Below are 14,015 nucleotides of genomic sequence, written 5' to 3'. Positions count from 1 at the left end.
CTGGGCCAGGCGAGGTGGGAAAGGTCTCTGAGACTGCTTTCCCAGCTCGCCTGGCCCAGTCGGGACTGAAGAGGTTGAGCCCAGTCATTGGCACTGGCTCAAAGGCGAAGCTGACAGTTGTTTTACATCTATATGAACCTGTTAATTCATCTGGCGATTTGGAATGCATTGCCAGCAACATGCTGGGGACAAAAAGCTCTACTTCAGCAGGTGCACCAGGTGAGGTGCTGGAACAATGTCTTGTCTCTGGAATGGAGTGTATGAGAGCTAATAAACAGAAGCTAAATCCCAACAGGACTAAAGCTCTATTAGTGCCATCCTAGACAAGAGAGATGGGAGGTTGCCTAGTCTGCCTGAGGCTTAAGTGGACTTCTGTTGTGTACGATCTGGTAACCTCAAAGTTGGGTTATTTTAATGTATTAAGGGTGGGAGGCTTTGATGATTCAGTGATGCTCACTGCAGCAAAATTGTGTCAGCACATAGCACCAATCCTGACCTGACTACACCAGATATGAATTATGTTCTGCGTTCAGTTCAAAGTGCATGATTTGGCAGAGGAGCCCAATATCTCCCCCATATGACTTGTCTCAGACCCTGCAGTCATCTCTGACGCCCTTTTCTATGCACCCATTCCACAGGAGGTCCAAAGAGTGGGGACATGATGCAAACCTGACATTCCAAATCCCTCTATTCCAACTTTGAAATCAATATCACATTGAAAGTACACTGAAAGGAAAGCTACCTTCACAAACAGGGCTGAAATTTAGCAAATATTGCTAAAATATTATGTGTTTTCTTGGAAAATTAAAAACCCCAAAACAAATGAACAGAAAAGGTCCTTTAAGCCATAAAACAATACAATGTATAGGTGCATAAATAATGCTAATACCCGTTGCTGAAGCATAATGTGACTCTGTGGGTGACAAATATGAAAGCTCTTTCACCCTGAACTCCCCTCACATTTTTGTACAGGTGCTTCCCTTTTCTTTGTGCAATGAACCCTGCCACTCTGGTTATCAGAAGAAAAGGAAGGAAGGGGAAAAGTTTTGTTGCTATGATTGTGCTCCATGCCCAGCAGGGAAGATTTCAAACCAGACGGGTAGGTAAAACTTTTGCATCCTGATGACCAAACAAAGAGACTGACGCACAGCCTGGGCTTGAGCTGGGTCTATTAATTCAGGGAACACAACAAGATCAGCACAGGGTAAAAGCTAAAGGTAAAGGACCCCTGGCAGTTAAGTCCAGTTGCGAATGACTCTGGGGTTGTGGCACTCATCTTGCTTTATAATGCTGTTTACCTTTCCGCCAGAGTGGTATTAGCGTTTAAAGGGGAAAATAACTTAGACTACAAGAGTAGCCATTGAGTGACACACCCCTGCCTGTCCAAAATTGAGGCCACACCTTAGAGGAGAGAGGGTCAGTGGCTGATGTGGCCCAATTCTGAATGAATGCATACCAAAAAGAACCTGCTCCAAGTTGAAATACTGGTGCGAGATTATGGCGGCAAGCCTAAATTGAAAATTCAAAAGGGAGAAGAATGAGCATCAATAAAGAAGTATCCCTGATGGAGAGCCTCTAAAGCACAGGAATCTGTCGCAGAACTCCACCGTGGGATACTGAGAAAAACATATGGTTGAACCCTTGCCTCTCTGGTCAGGGAACCAGGCAGAGGGCATTCTCGGTAGTGGCACTGACTCCGTGGAACACCTGTCAAGCAGATGAGTAACTATATAACCTTTAGAAGACATCTGAAGACAGCCCTGTACAGGGAAGCTTTTTAAGAATTAATCTTTTATTATGTTTTTATATTTGTTGGGAACTGCCCAAATTGGCTAGGCATGGTACAAAATTATAGTAGTAGTAGTCGTAGTAGTCTAGACTGTGACCAAGAAGCGGGTATGGGATACTGCACCAGCTGTCACCAATACAGACACCAAAATCCTAATATCATGATGCATCTGAGCAAATCTGAAGCCCATCCTCAAGGAGGCGGTTGGCCCTCCAAAAAGACAGACCATTAAACTTCAGAAGGAAAGAAGACCAGACTGCCAACTCCACACACAACTCATGGGTTACATGGGAAAGGCAAATCTGGCAAATCTGCCTAAGATATGCATACCTAGTGATTCAACAAGAAAAATTCCAAAGGCCAGCAAGTTCTTATAGCGACATGCCTTCAAGGGGCTACTCGCCAAACCAAAAAGGCAAGCACAACTCATGGGTGCCCACTTAACTTTCCCAGAGGTGTCTCCATCAACTACCAGAGGAGCCTCAGTTGAGGTTGTCACCAAAGGAAACCTCTGTCAGAATGGTCCTCAGTCACCATTACTGACACAAACACTGGGCCTTCTGTTGCTGCTGCTGCCAGATAGGAAGGGGCCCAAGGCTCTGTGTATTGGGCTGGTCTCCTGCACAGGCACTGGGAATAGCCCTCGCCCCAGCCATGTTGTGGCCAAGTGTGCTCCTGCAAAAATGCAACCGAGCCCTGGCTACTTTCTTTCTTTCTTTTTTAAATAATATTTATTAACAGTTTCCGAGTTACAAAAAAAAGAAAAAATAGGAAACAACACTACAATACATAAAAAGAAGGGAAAAAAGCAAAACATAAAAACCAATACAACAATACAGCAAAAAGAAAAAAAGAAAAAAAGACACAAATCCCATATTACATAACTTTAACTTCCATTTGCTTGTTTCATTGACCTCCTCACACCTCCCTTTTCGTATTCTTTTTTTTTTTATAAAATTTTTATTGGTTTTACAAAAGTTTTTATAACAAACAAACATAAAAAAAACAGACAAACAAACAAATATAATTTCATAATGTCCTTTCATAAACTTCTTTCCTCGGACTTCCCCATACCTCCCCTTTCTGCATCCTCATGTCCAAATTTTTATAGCAACTTGTAAATGTTTTTTCCCGTCCTAATTCATCATAGTCCTTTCTTAGTCTAATCTTATATTACTGCAACCCTTTCTCTCTGTAAAATCTCGACATTCTAAGCTTCATCAAGTTTATAATAGTCCTTAAGATAAATCTTAAATTTCTTCCAGTCTTCTTCCCCCTTCTTCCCCTTTTCGTATTCTAGTTTAATTAGTTATTTCAGCAAATTCTTTCCATCTTTCTCAATTTTTATTAAATAATTTATCTTAACAATTTAACCTATTAATTAACTCAACAAATTTATTTAACCTTATCTTACCGTAAAATACCTTAGAGCTTGAAACTTAATACTCAATTATACATAACTTCTGATATCATTTCTACTAGAGCCATATAGTTTCATTCCAACATTTTCCCTAATATTAATTAATTTTAGGCTAATTCCCTAAATAAAAATGTTTCTTTATAAATTTTCTTCCAATCTTCATCCAACGTCTCTTCTTCCTGGTCTTGGGTCATGTCAGTCCTTACTGTCCATTCCATCTAGTCCATCAACCTGGTAATCTTATGTCCGAGGCCCTTAAGTCTCTTCAATGTCCCTTCTGCAGATCTTCTTCAAATAAACAATCCCTGGCTACTTTCAATGTAAGGGTGACACCCTTCTACACCCAGGTAGGCTGCAGATGGAGGACCCCTCCAAAGAACTTCTGTTGGAGAAGAGGGCAGCTGGGTGCCTCTTATATAGGGCCCAAAATGCAGCCCTGCCTATCTCATGCCACTTTTAAATGCACCAGTATGTGCACTGCTGGTTCATGTGCTGTCCTTCATGGCTAACGTGCCAAAAATCTGCCTCAGCACTCAGTACTGCTGGGAAATGATGGTGGAACAGCCATAATGTACAATTCACCACAAGACTTTGTGTGCTAGGTCAGATGGGTTGGTGCTGGATCTCTACTAATGATTTTCTTTACATTTCTCAGATATGGATGCATGTTTCAATTGCCCAGAAGGTCAGTATCCAAACAAGAAGAGAAATGGATGCATCCCCAAAGTTATACATTTTTTGTCCTATAAAGAACCTTTAGGGATCACTTTAGCCTCACTTAGTGTCTTATGTTCTTTGATTACTGCTTTGGTCTTGGCTATTTTTATCCAACACAAAGATACCCCCATAGTCATAGCCAACAACCGAGATCTCACCTACACTCTCCTGGTCTCCCTCCTGCTCTGCTTCCTCTCCTCTTTGCTTTTCCTTGGCCAACCTGGGAAAGTGACTTGCCTTCTCCAACAACCTGCTTTTGGCATCATCTTCTCTGTTGCTGTTTCTTGTGTGTTGGCCAAGACCATCATTGTTTTTCTAGCATTCATAGCCACAAAGCCAGGATCTAAGATGAAGAAATGGGTGGGAAAGAGACTGGCCCATTCTATTGTCCTTTCAGCTTCCCTCATTCAAGTTGGTATCTGTACTCTGTGGCTGATAACATCTCCCCCTTTCCCTGATCTAGACATGAATTCAGTAGCTGAAGAAACCATTGTGCAATGTAATGTTGGGTCTGTCACCATGTTCTATTGTGTTTTAGGCTACATGGGCCTCCTGGCCCTCACCAGCTTCATTGTGGCCTTCCTGGCCCGCAAGTTACCTGACAGTTTTAATGAAGCCCAGTTCATCACCTTCAGTATGTTAGCATTTTGCAGTGTTTGGATCTCTTTTGTTCCAACCTACCTGAGCACAAAAGGGAAACACATGGTAGCTGTGGAGATCTTCTCCATCTTGGCCTCCAGTGCTGGGTTACTGGGTTGTATCTTTTCTCCAAAATGCTACATCATTGTGCTGAGGCCTGAACTGAACAGCAGGGATCAATTAATACGAAGAAAGGATTAAGCCGTCTGTCTCCACTCATCATAGCATTTTTCAAAAAAAATCTTTGAGATGTTTTACAATCAATAAAATTGTATATATTTTATGAAATCAATAAACAAGTGCCCTAACGTCTCTTGGATAAAGTAGCTGGGTGGAGATACATTCATATAATATTAGTCATAGTTCTTCAATTTCAAATTATTACAAACCCTGTCCATATATTTTGCCTTGCATTTTAGTTTCCCTATTAGTTCTTATCACCACATGCTTGCTTCAGGTGTCTCCCAAGAGGGCCTGCTCCATGATTGAATCTTGGTATTGAAATGCTGCAGATCAGGCTGAATTCCTCTAAATTGCATGTATATTGTTGATTGCAATATGTTAGTCCCCCCTTTCCATTCAGGTATTCATTGAGTGTTAGTACTTGATCTGGTTTCCTATGCGGTTTAATGAGTTGATTTTTTAAAAAAAGAAAATATGATTGTGTTTTATTACATGTGCTATGGTTTGAAATGTTCTGTTTCTCCACCCTGTAAGTGCCTTTGCAATAAAGAGGAGTTGTGAGTGGTTGAATCTGTGAGATTCACTTCCATTTTTTTTCAAGTTCAGAGTTTGGGGTTCTGCCTGAGAATGTCACTGAAGGCTTTTGCGGGTGCCACATCAGCTGTGGCCTACTGGCGAGCCACCCACACATTATACTGTGGAGAAACTCTCAAAACATTGGGTATAAAATTATTAACTGACTGAGGTGTCAGCTTGGATAAAATATTGCGGTGGGAAAGGTAAGCCCTGCCCCACATAATCACATGGCGCGGCACACACAGAGCTTCTGAATGGCAATGCCCATCAACTGAGGGGGCGGCCCAAACAACACAATTTTATTGTAGGTGTGGAGGCTGAAGGGACCTAGCCCTCTATTTTAACAGAGACGATAGATAGATAGATAGATAGATAGATAGATAGATAGATAGATGATAGATAGATAGATAGATGATAGATAGATAGATGATAGATATAGATGATAGATGGATAGATAGATAGATGATAGATAGATGATAAAAGATAGATGATAGATGATAGATAGATAGATAGATAGATAGATAGATGGATAGATGGATAGATGATAGATAGATAGATAGATAGATAGATAGATAGATAGATAGATGATAGATAGATGATAGATAGATGATAATGATAGATAAGAAAGAACATATTTCTTGCTTTTAGACTATGGAATCATTTGGGGATATAGCATTTGTTTCTGTCCTCTGGCAAGATGATGGCTGTGCTTTAGGGTACCACTTTCTGTCTGGTGTTTTCTCACCATTGAACTCTGCACTCAAATTCCCCTGTCTCAGTCCTTCAAGGAGCAGATTCAACCTGCTTTTTCTATCTGAATATTTGAAGATACTTTTCTGATCAAAAGTGCCACTCAAAGTCCAAGATCCAATGAAGTAATTATCTCCCTCTGCAATTATCCAGATCACAATATTTTTTCCAGCTAGACAGAAATCTCAGGCGTTTCCTAAGGATACCAGGAAACAGTCAACAACCCAGCATAGTAAGAGCATTAAATATGCTCCTGTGCCAGTGAGATTCAGGAGTGTTGCATAGTGTGTGAGAGAGGTTTTACTGGTTTTGTTACTGTCAACACTTCTTTTTCATTTTCATTGAGTTTTAATAATAATTTAAGTTCATATTCAAAGTATTTCTCTGTCTGCTGATGTTATAAAGAAAGCTAAAAGTGCAACCACCAACACAGCCAAAGTCAGAAGGGGGAGTTATGTGGACACAGAGGAACCTGCATCTTCTGAGAGAGGCTTTGAATCTACCATGGTGAGGCTCTTCTTGCTGCTGCTGCTGCTGCTGCCTCACACAATGTGCAAAGGCAGGATAATGAAGTGCCCTGCAGCTGATCCAATCCCTGTGCCTCATGAATGGTACCAGGCAGGTGACCTCCTCATTGGTGGGATTGCTTCTCTCATCACTTACTATTTTAAGGAATTATTATTATTTAAGGAACATCCTTCTAAGGACCTGTTTGACACCCCACAGTAAGCAATAATATGCCCCACAACCAAAGGGATATAAACCAATCCTAAATTATCAGAAAAGAGAAAATGTGTTGATATGAACAATGGGCACATTAACAGTACATGTCCCCAGCCTACAGGGTGGTACCAAAGTCAGTGACTTTAAGCAAATGAAGCTCTTCTGAACATTCATTCCTCCAATCTCTGTAACTGCATCCTTTCATTCTTACCAAAGCCGCCAAGGAAGTCATAAACATTACATTTCAGCTTTGTTAATCTGAGCGAGTGTGTGTGAAATATACATTTGAGAAGAGAGCTAATTAAAAACAATGTAATTATAAAAACATGGAGGAATCCTTTGACACCAAAAACAGTTAATGAAGGGTTGTATTGGTTAGCGTGTTTTCTTTTTTTGCTTCTTATTTTTTTAATGTATTATGTGATGATATGTTCTATTTTTAAGTTATGAACTGCCCTTAGATCTGCCAGAGAAGGGTGATATACTAATTTAATAAATAACTGTGAACTTCTGTCACCATCAACAGGCAAAGTTTTATTCAGTGATATAGTTTCAGGTATAAAGAAATAAATACGGATATATAAATGCAGAGAGGCATGGTGCAGAAGTGCCATCAAAGGGAAATGAAATGCCAAAATCTGCAGGCAATGTAAATCACATAATTAATGTAAAGATACCAAATCACTCATAAGACTGTGAAATAAGTTCATTCTGCTAGGGTGCTTTGTACTGAAAGTGCAGAGGAAAACCAAGAGAAGAGCAGGTGTGTCAAAGATACACTGCAGATCACAAATACAATTGCTCTACTCTATCATAACTCAGATTTTGGCTGAATGCGTTTTTTTGAATAGGAAGAGGACATAACGGTCTCATGCATTAGAGTATTTCCCCCTCCCTTTTTATATCTTCCCTATTTACAGTATAACCGCAAAGTTCTATCAGAATATCGTGGCCTTGGTGTTTGCCATAAAAGAGATCAATGACAATCCAAAGATCTTGTCCAATGTCACTCTTGGTTTCCACATCTATGACAGCTATTCTGATGAGAGAATGACCTATCGAAGCACTTTGGACCTTCTCTTCAAACGGCAAAGATTTGTCCCCAACTACAAGTGTGACACTCAGAAAAACCTCATGGCTGTGATTGGGAGACTTACGTCTGACACTTCTATCCAAATGGGGCAGATATCTTAAGTCTCTACAGGATTCCACAGGTAGAATCAGCGCATAGGGGGATGTAGGGAAGTTGAATCTGACATTCTTTGATTCAGAAGGAAAAGAGAAATATTAGTGTGTGAAGGAAATAGCCAGAAATTCCATTATTTTCAGATAACTAAAAAATATTGAGCCAGGATTTTTCTTCCATGACTATTTCAAGTTCCACCTTCAACCATCTTTAGGAAATGTTCTGCTAAATTTTCATTTTCTTTTAGCTCACCTATGGCTCATTTGCTTCAGAGGAGATTCAATCAAGGCAGACAACTTCTTTTTATAGCATGGTCCCAAAGGAAATCCACCAATATGTAGGGATTATCCACTTACTTCAGTACTTCAGATGGATATGGGTTGGGCTCTTTGTTTCGAATAATAATAGTGGAGAACATTTTTTGAGGACCCTGGAGCTATTGTTTTCCAACAATGGGATCTGTTCAGCCTTCACAAAAAGAATCTCACTTCAAGCTCATATGGATAATATGGGAGGAATGTATGATATAATGGGAAGTATTTATCAAGGTCTCACAGATGAAAAGACCACAGCAGTTATATTGTATGGAGACTATGGGGCAATTTCATGGCTGAGAACTGTTTTACTTTTCCAATATAATGGAGGTAATCAAAACACATCATTTGGGAAGGTCTGGATCATGACAGCCCAGATTGATTTCCTGTCAACCGGACTTCAGAGAAACTGGGATTTTCAAGGGTTCCAAGGTGCCCTTTCCTTTACAATTCACTCAAAAGAGCTTCTAGAGTTCAACCACTTCCTTAAGAACATCCAAACACACTGAACCAGAGCAGATGGCTTTTGGAAGGACTTCTGGGAGCAGGCATTTGACTGTTTCTTTCCAGATCCTGGTATGCCAGTCATGGATGATGGAAGGTGTACTGGAGAGGAGAGGCTGGAAAGTCTCCCACCAGGTCTTTTTGAAATGCACATGACTGGGCAGAGTTACAGTATCTATAATGCTGCCTGTGCTGTATAGAATCATAGAATCATAGAATCATAGAGTTGGAAGAGACCACAAGGGCCATCGAGTCCAACCCCCTGCCAAGCAGGAAACACCATCAGAGCACTCCTGACATATGGTTGTCAAGCCTCTGCTTAAAGACCTCCAAAGTAGGAGACTCCACCACACTCCTTGGCAGCAAATTCCACTGTCGAACAGCTCTTACTGTCAGGAAGTTCTTCCTAATGTTTAGGTGGAATCTTCTTTCTTGTAGTTTGGATCCATTGCTCCGTGTCCGCTTCTCTGGAGCAGTAGAAAACAACCTTTCTCCCTCCTCTATGTGACATCCTTTTATATATTTGAGACAAGATGAGATTCCGAGTGTTACCAGAAGATTCTGGGGATTGAATCTGGGCCCTTTCCATGCAAGGAGCTGCTCCACCAGGGAGCTGCTACCCTTTACTGACCCTCTTCTTATACGTAAAAAACCAACCAAACAAACGGAAAAATATTCTGCATCTTATTCATGGTTGCTGGTTTACATTTCAGCTTATAATTTGACCTTGGATTCTGTTTCGCATGGGAACCTCAAATAGTTTGATTCTTCTTCTTCTTTTTAAATAGATCGACTCATTTCTTCAAGGTGTTTCATTTAACAACGCAGCGGGAGAAACGATATCATTTAATGAGAACAGGGAAGTGAGAGGATTTGACATCATGAATCTGGTCACATTCCCAAACACATCTTTCCAGAGAGTGAAAGTTGGATCGGTGGGTCTCAGTGATAGAGGAGATAAGGAGTTAATCATCGATGAGGACAAAATTCTATGGCACCAAAGTTTTAACCAGGTATGGATTGGAGTTACCAAACTGCACAGAGCTTGCAGGTATGACTAAAGTTACTAAATAACAACAAGCATAGCAAGAACAGCAATGATGTCTAGTGCATTCAGAAATATGATGCAAAATTGATATGCCAAACCTCCCTTTTCCCACTTTGAAATCAGTATTACCTTGAAAGTGCACTAAAAATGAAGCATAAGATTGTCATGTGGGTGGCAAATAGGAAAGCACTTCCAACCCCAACTCCTCTCATCTCTTTGTATAGGTGCTTCCCTCTTCTTTGTGCAATAAACCCTGCCACTCTGGTTATCAGAAGAAAAGGAAGGAAGGGAAAAAGTTTTGTTGCTATGATTGTACTCCATGCCCAGAGGGGAAGATTTCAAACCAGACGGGTAGGTAAAGCTCATGCATTCTGATGACCAAACAAAGAGAATGACACGCATGGTGGGCTTGAGCTGAGCCACTTTTATTTAGTGAACATAACAAGATCAGGAGAGGAGGATAAATTCTAAAGGCAGAACTGTAGCCATTGGGTGACACACAGGGCTTTTTTAAAGCCAGAACTCTCCGGAACTCAGTTCTGGTACCTCTCAGGTGGGCACCATTGCCATACTAAGAGAAGGAGGGTGAATTGAAACTCAGTTATGGAGCAGAGCCCACTTCCCTAAGCACACTAAGGAATAGGGGAATTAGGGGCGTGGCAACCCAGTGACAGCCTGAATTAACAGGAGCTATGAAAGGAAAAGCTTCAGGTCAGCAAAGGGAAGCATTTCCTCCCCTACAATCTCTGGTCTCCAATTGAATCTGAACCTCTGGCTGACCAGGCATTGCTTTGCAATTGTGTTAGAAGTTTAATTGCTGCTTCACCAGAGGAAGCAAGGGCCCTCAGGTATAAATCCAATTATGATTGTGGGAGGGAGAAAAACCAAAAGCCCAAGCAAAGGAGTGGAAGCCCTGATAGGCTAGAATGTGCCTCTTCAAAAGATAGCAACTAGCAGGCTGAAAACGAAAGTGAGCAGAGAGAGACCCCTGCACAAATGAACAAGCCTTAAAGGGGCAGTGCACCCAACCAAAAGGTTTGCTCCTTATGTAGACCTCCACATCTCATGCCACTTTTAAATGCTACAGTATGTTCACTGCTGGTTGGTGTGCTGCCTCTCATGGCCAATGTGCCACAAATGTGACTCGGCAACCAGTATTGCTGTGGCAGAACAGCCATAATATACAATTTGTCACAATACATGGTTCATTCAATGGGCTAGGTCAGGTGAATCGGAACTGAATTTCTGTTTAAGCTTTTCTTTATGTTTCTCAGATATGGACGTGTGTTTCAATTGCCCAGAACATCAATATCCAAACAAGAAGAGAAATGGATGCATCCCCAAAGTTATACATTTTTTGTCCTATGAAGAACCTTTAGGGATCACTTTAGCCTCACTTAGTGTCTTATGTTCTTTGATTACTACTTTGGTGCTGGCTATTTTTATCCAACACAAAGATACCCCCATAGTCATCACCAACAACCGAGAGCTCACCTACACTCTCCTGGTCTCCCTCCTGCTCTGCTTCCTCTCCTCTTTGCTTTTCCTCGGCCAGCCTGGGAAAGTGACCTGTCTTCTCCAACAACCTGCTTTTGGCATCATCTTCTCCGTAGCTGTTTCTTGTGTGTTGGCCAAGACCATCATTGTTTCTCTAGCATTCATAGCCACAAAGCCAGGATCTAAGATGAAGAAATGGGTGGGAAAGAGACTGGCTCATTCCATTGTCCTTTCAGGTTCCCTCATTCAAGTTGGTATCTGTACTCTGTGGCTGACAACGTCTCCCCCCTTCCCTGATCTAGACATGTATTCAGTAGCTGAAGAAAACATTGTGCAATGTAACGTTGGGTCCGTCACCATGTTCTATGGTGTCTTGGGCTACATGGGACTCTTGGCCATTGCTAGTTAAATTGTGGCCTTCCTGGCCCGCAAGTTACCTGACAGTTTTAATGAAGCCCAGTTCATCACCTTCAGTATGTTAGCATTTTGCAGTGTTTGGATCTCTTTTGTTCCAACCTACCTGAGCACAAAAGGGAAACACATGGTGGCTGTGGAGGTCTTCTCCATCTTGGCCTCCAGTGCTGGGTTACTGGGTTGTATCTTTTCCCCAAAATGCTACATCATTGTGCTGAGGCCTGAACTGAACAGCAGGGATCAATTAATACGAAGAAAGATTTAAGAAAGGATTAAGCCATCTGTTTTCACTCACAATAGCATTTCTTCTTAAACTGCTTTGAGATTTTTTTTGACAAAATTGTATAATTTTTATGAACTAAATAAATACAGACCCTAGTGCCTGTTGGGAAACTAGCAGGAAAAAGCCTATAAAATTAGTTATACTTGTGCACTGCAGACACAAATCACATTGAAAGCAGTTTAATGATTAAGATTTTAGTAGGTACAACATGTGAAGGGGAGTTTTATTTGTTTCTCCCACAAACAACTTTACACACACAAAGTTTCTTTGGTTTTCTGGGTAAAAAGAATAACTGTTTAATCAACAAAGTGTGACCTCCAGGGGAAGATCAGTAGCTCAGAGACAAAGCATCTGCCCTGTATGCAGAATGTTGCAGCTCCAGGTAGGGCTAGGAAAAGACTCCTATCTAAATCCCAGGAGAGGCTGGTGCCAGGGGGTGTAAATAACTCCAAGACAGATGGACCAAGGGTTTGGCAATGTATAAGGCAGCTCCCACGTTCCTATTGGGTTTAGGCTATTTGGAGAACTTTCAAAAATAAGTTAAGCAGCCTCCCACCACTAGATGGCTGTAAAAGGTCTTCCATTCTTAGAAGAAAGCAGCCGTTTACTGGCTGAGGTTTCTCTGACTCTGGTATGATAACCACTAAGGGCTGCAGAAGTCCCTGAGCTCGGGAAGGAGCAAGCTTTGGTGCTTGTCTGCATTATTGAATTGGAGGGAGATGCCCATGGGCTCCAGGATGGCCTCAATAACTTGGCTATCTCGGTGGAGGCATCTCTTTGGATTACTCATCCTATATCAGTGGACTATCGGTAAGGAAACTTAGCTTAGGAAACAGATACATAAATAAGCAAAGTGGGAAACAATTAAATATGAAGCCTGCCATGTAGGAGGCTGTAGTTCAGGGTTTCAGCCAGCTAGTTGTGACCCTTTCTGTAGTACTTTCTTAAACTCATTCTCTCCCCTAGTTTTCCATCCTTCCTGAGAGAAAACAGAACTCCTTGTGCACTGCTCATATTTTAGGAACATGGATCTGGGAGGGTGGCTGCGTGTTTGTGTGAAGATTTCAGATTTAAAAACACAGCTTTAAAAAAGCGAAGAATGGGCAGAGGAAGGAAAATTGTGTTTTAATTTTTTCCATCCATTCCCTACCTTTATACCCTGTGCAGTAGTGCTTTAATTCATATACTGCAGTTTTGACATTATTTCTTGACTTCCTTCTACCAATTGCTGAATGAAAACTGACTGTGTACATTAAGGGAAACCTTTAGCATGCTTTTAATACCTTCTTCAATATTCTTCAGTCTGCGGCTCTGATTCCCAAGTGATCCAGAGTCCCTTCTCACAGAACATCCAGGAAGGGGGACTGTTTGCCATCACCTGCAGCAACCCCAATGAATATCGCACCCATTTTTGGTACCGTCAGCAGCCTGGAAGTGCACCAACCCTCCTCTTGTATACAGCATCCCAAGAAAAGAACGAAACCAAAGGACGCTTCACAGCAGAGTACTTGGAGAAGGGAAAGAAAAGTCGCCTGCATCTCTCTGGTGCTCAGATTCAAGACTCAGACACTTACTTTTGTGGCATAGAGCACAGTGGTGCTGGAAGGGAGAGACTCATGACTATAAGTTCAGGTCTTCTTCAGCTCTGATGTTCACCTTTAGTCTGTGATACTCTGCTGCTGAAAACGTTCCCCTACAAATATTCATAAAGCCCAATATTAAAGAACTTACCAAGTCTCTCTCTCTATTACACATGCACATGCACACACAAACACGCACACACACACAGAGAGAGAGAGAGAGAGAGAGAGAGAGAGAGAGAGAGAGAGAGATTTGTATTGGGGAAATAGGAATCTTTCAGTTTGGTTTCCCTTGTTTCCCCTTATGGTGGCTGCGGAGATCTTCTCCATCTTGGCCTCCAGTGCTGGGTTACTGGGTTGTATCTTTTACCTGAAATGCTACATCGTTGTGC

The 14,015-nt window shown here is 41.5% G+C and overlaps 1 long non-coding RNA gene across 1 annotated transcript; it reads left to right on the top strand.

Annotated features, from left to right (window-relative positions):
- Positions 1–12,637: 12,637 nt before the first annotated feature.
- LOC309516931 lies at positions 12,638–13,773 on the top strand. The gene is made up of 2 exons (XR_014213073.1): positions 12,638–12,853; positions 13,346–13,773. It is a non-coding gene; the product is annotated as an uncharacterized lncRNA (long non-coding RNA).
- The last annotated feature ends 242 nt before the right edge of the window (positions 13,774–14,015 follow it).

The sequence above is a fragment of the Podarcis vaucheri genome (assembly GCF_965113315.1).
Source record: "Podarcis vaucheri genome assembly, chromosome: 13".
In the NCBI taxonomy this organism is placed as follows: domain Eukaryota; kingdom Metazoa; phylum Chordata; class Lepidosauria; order Squamata; family Lacertidae; genus Podarcis; species Podarcis vaucheri.
Note: the sequence above shows the minus strand (reverse complement) of the source record. Positions and strands in the feature narration are given on the sequence as shown.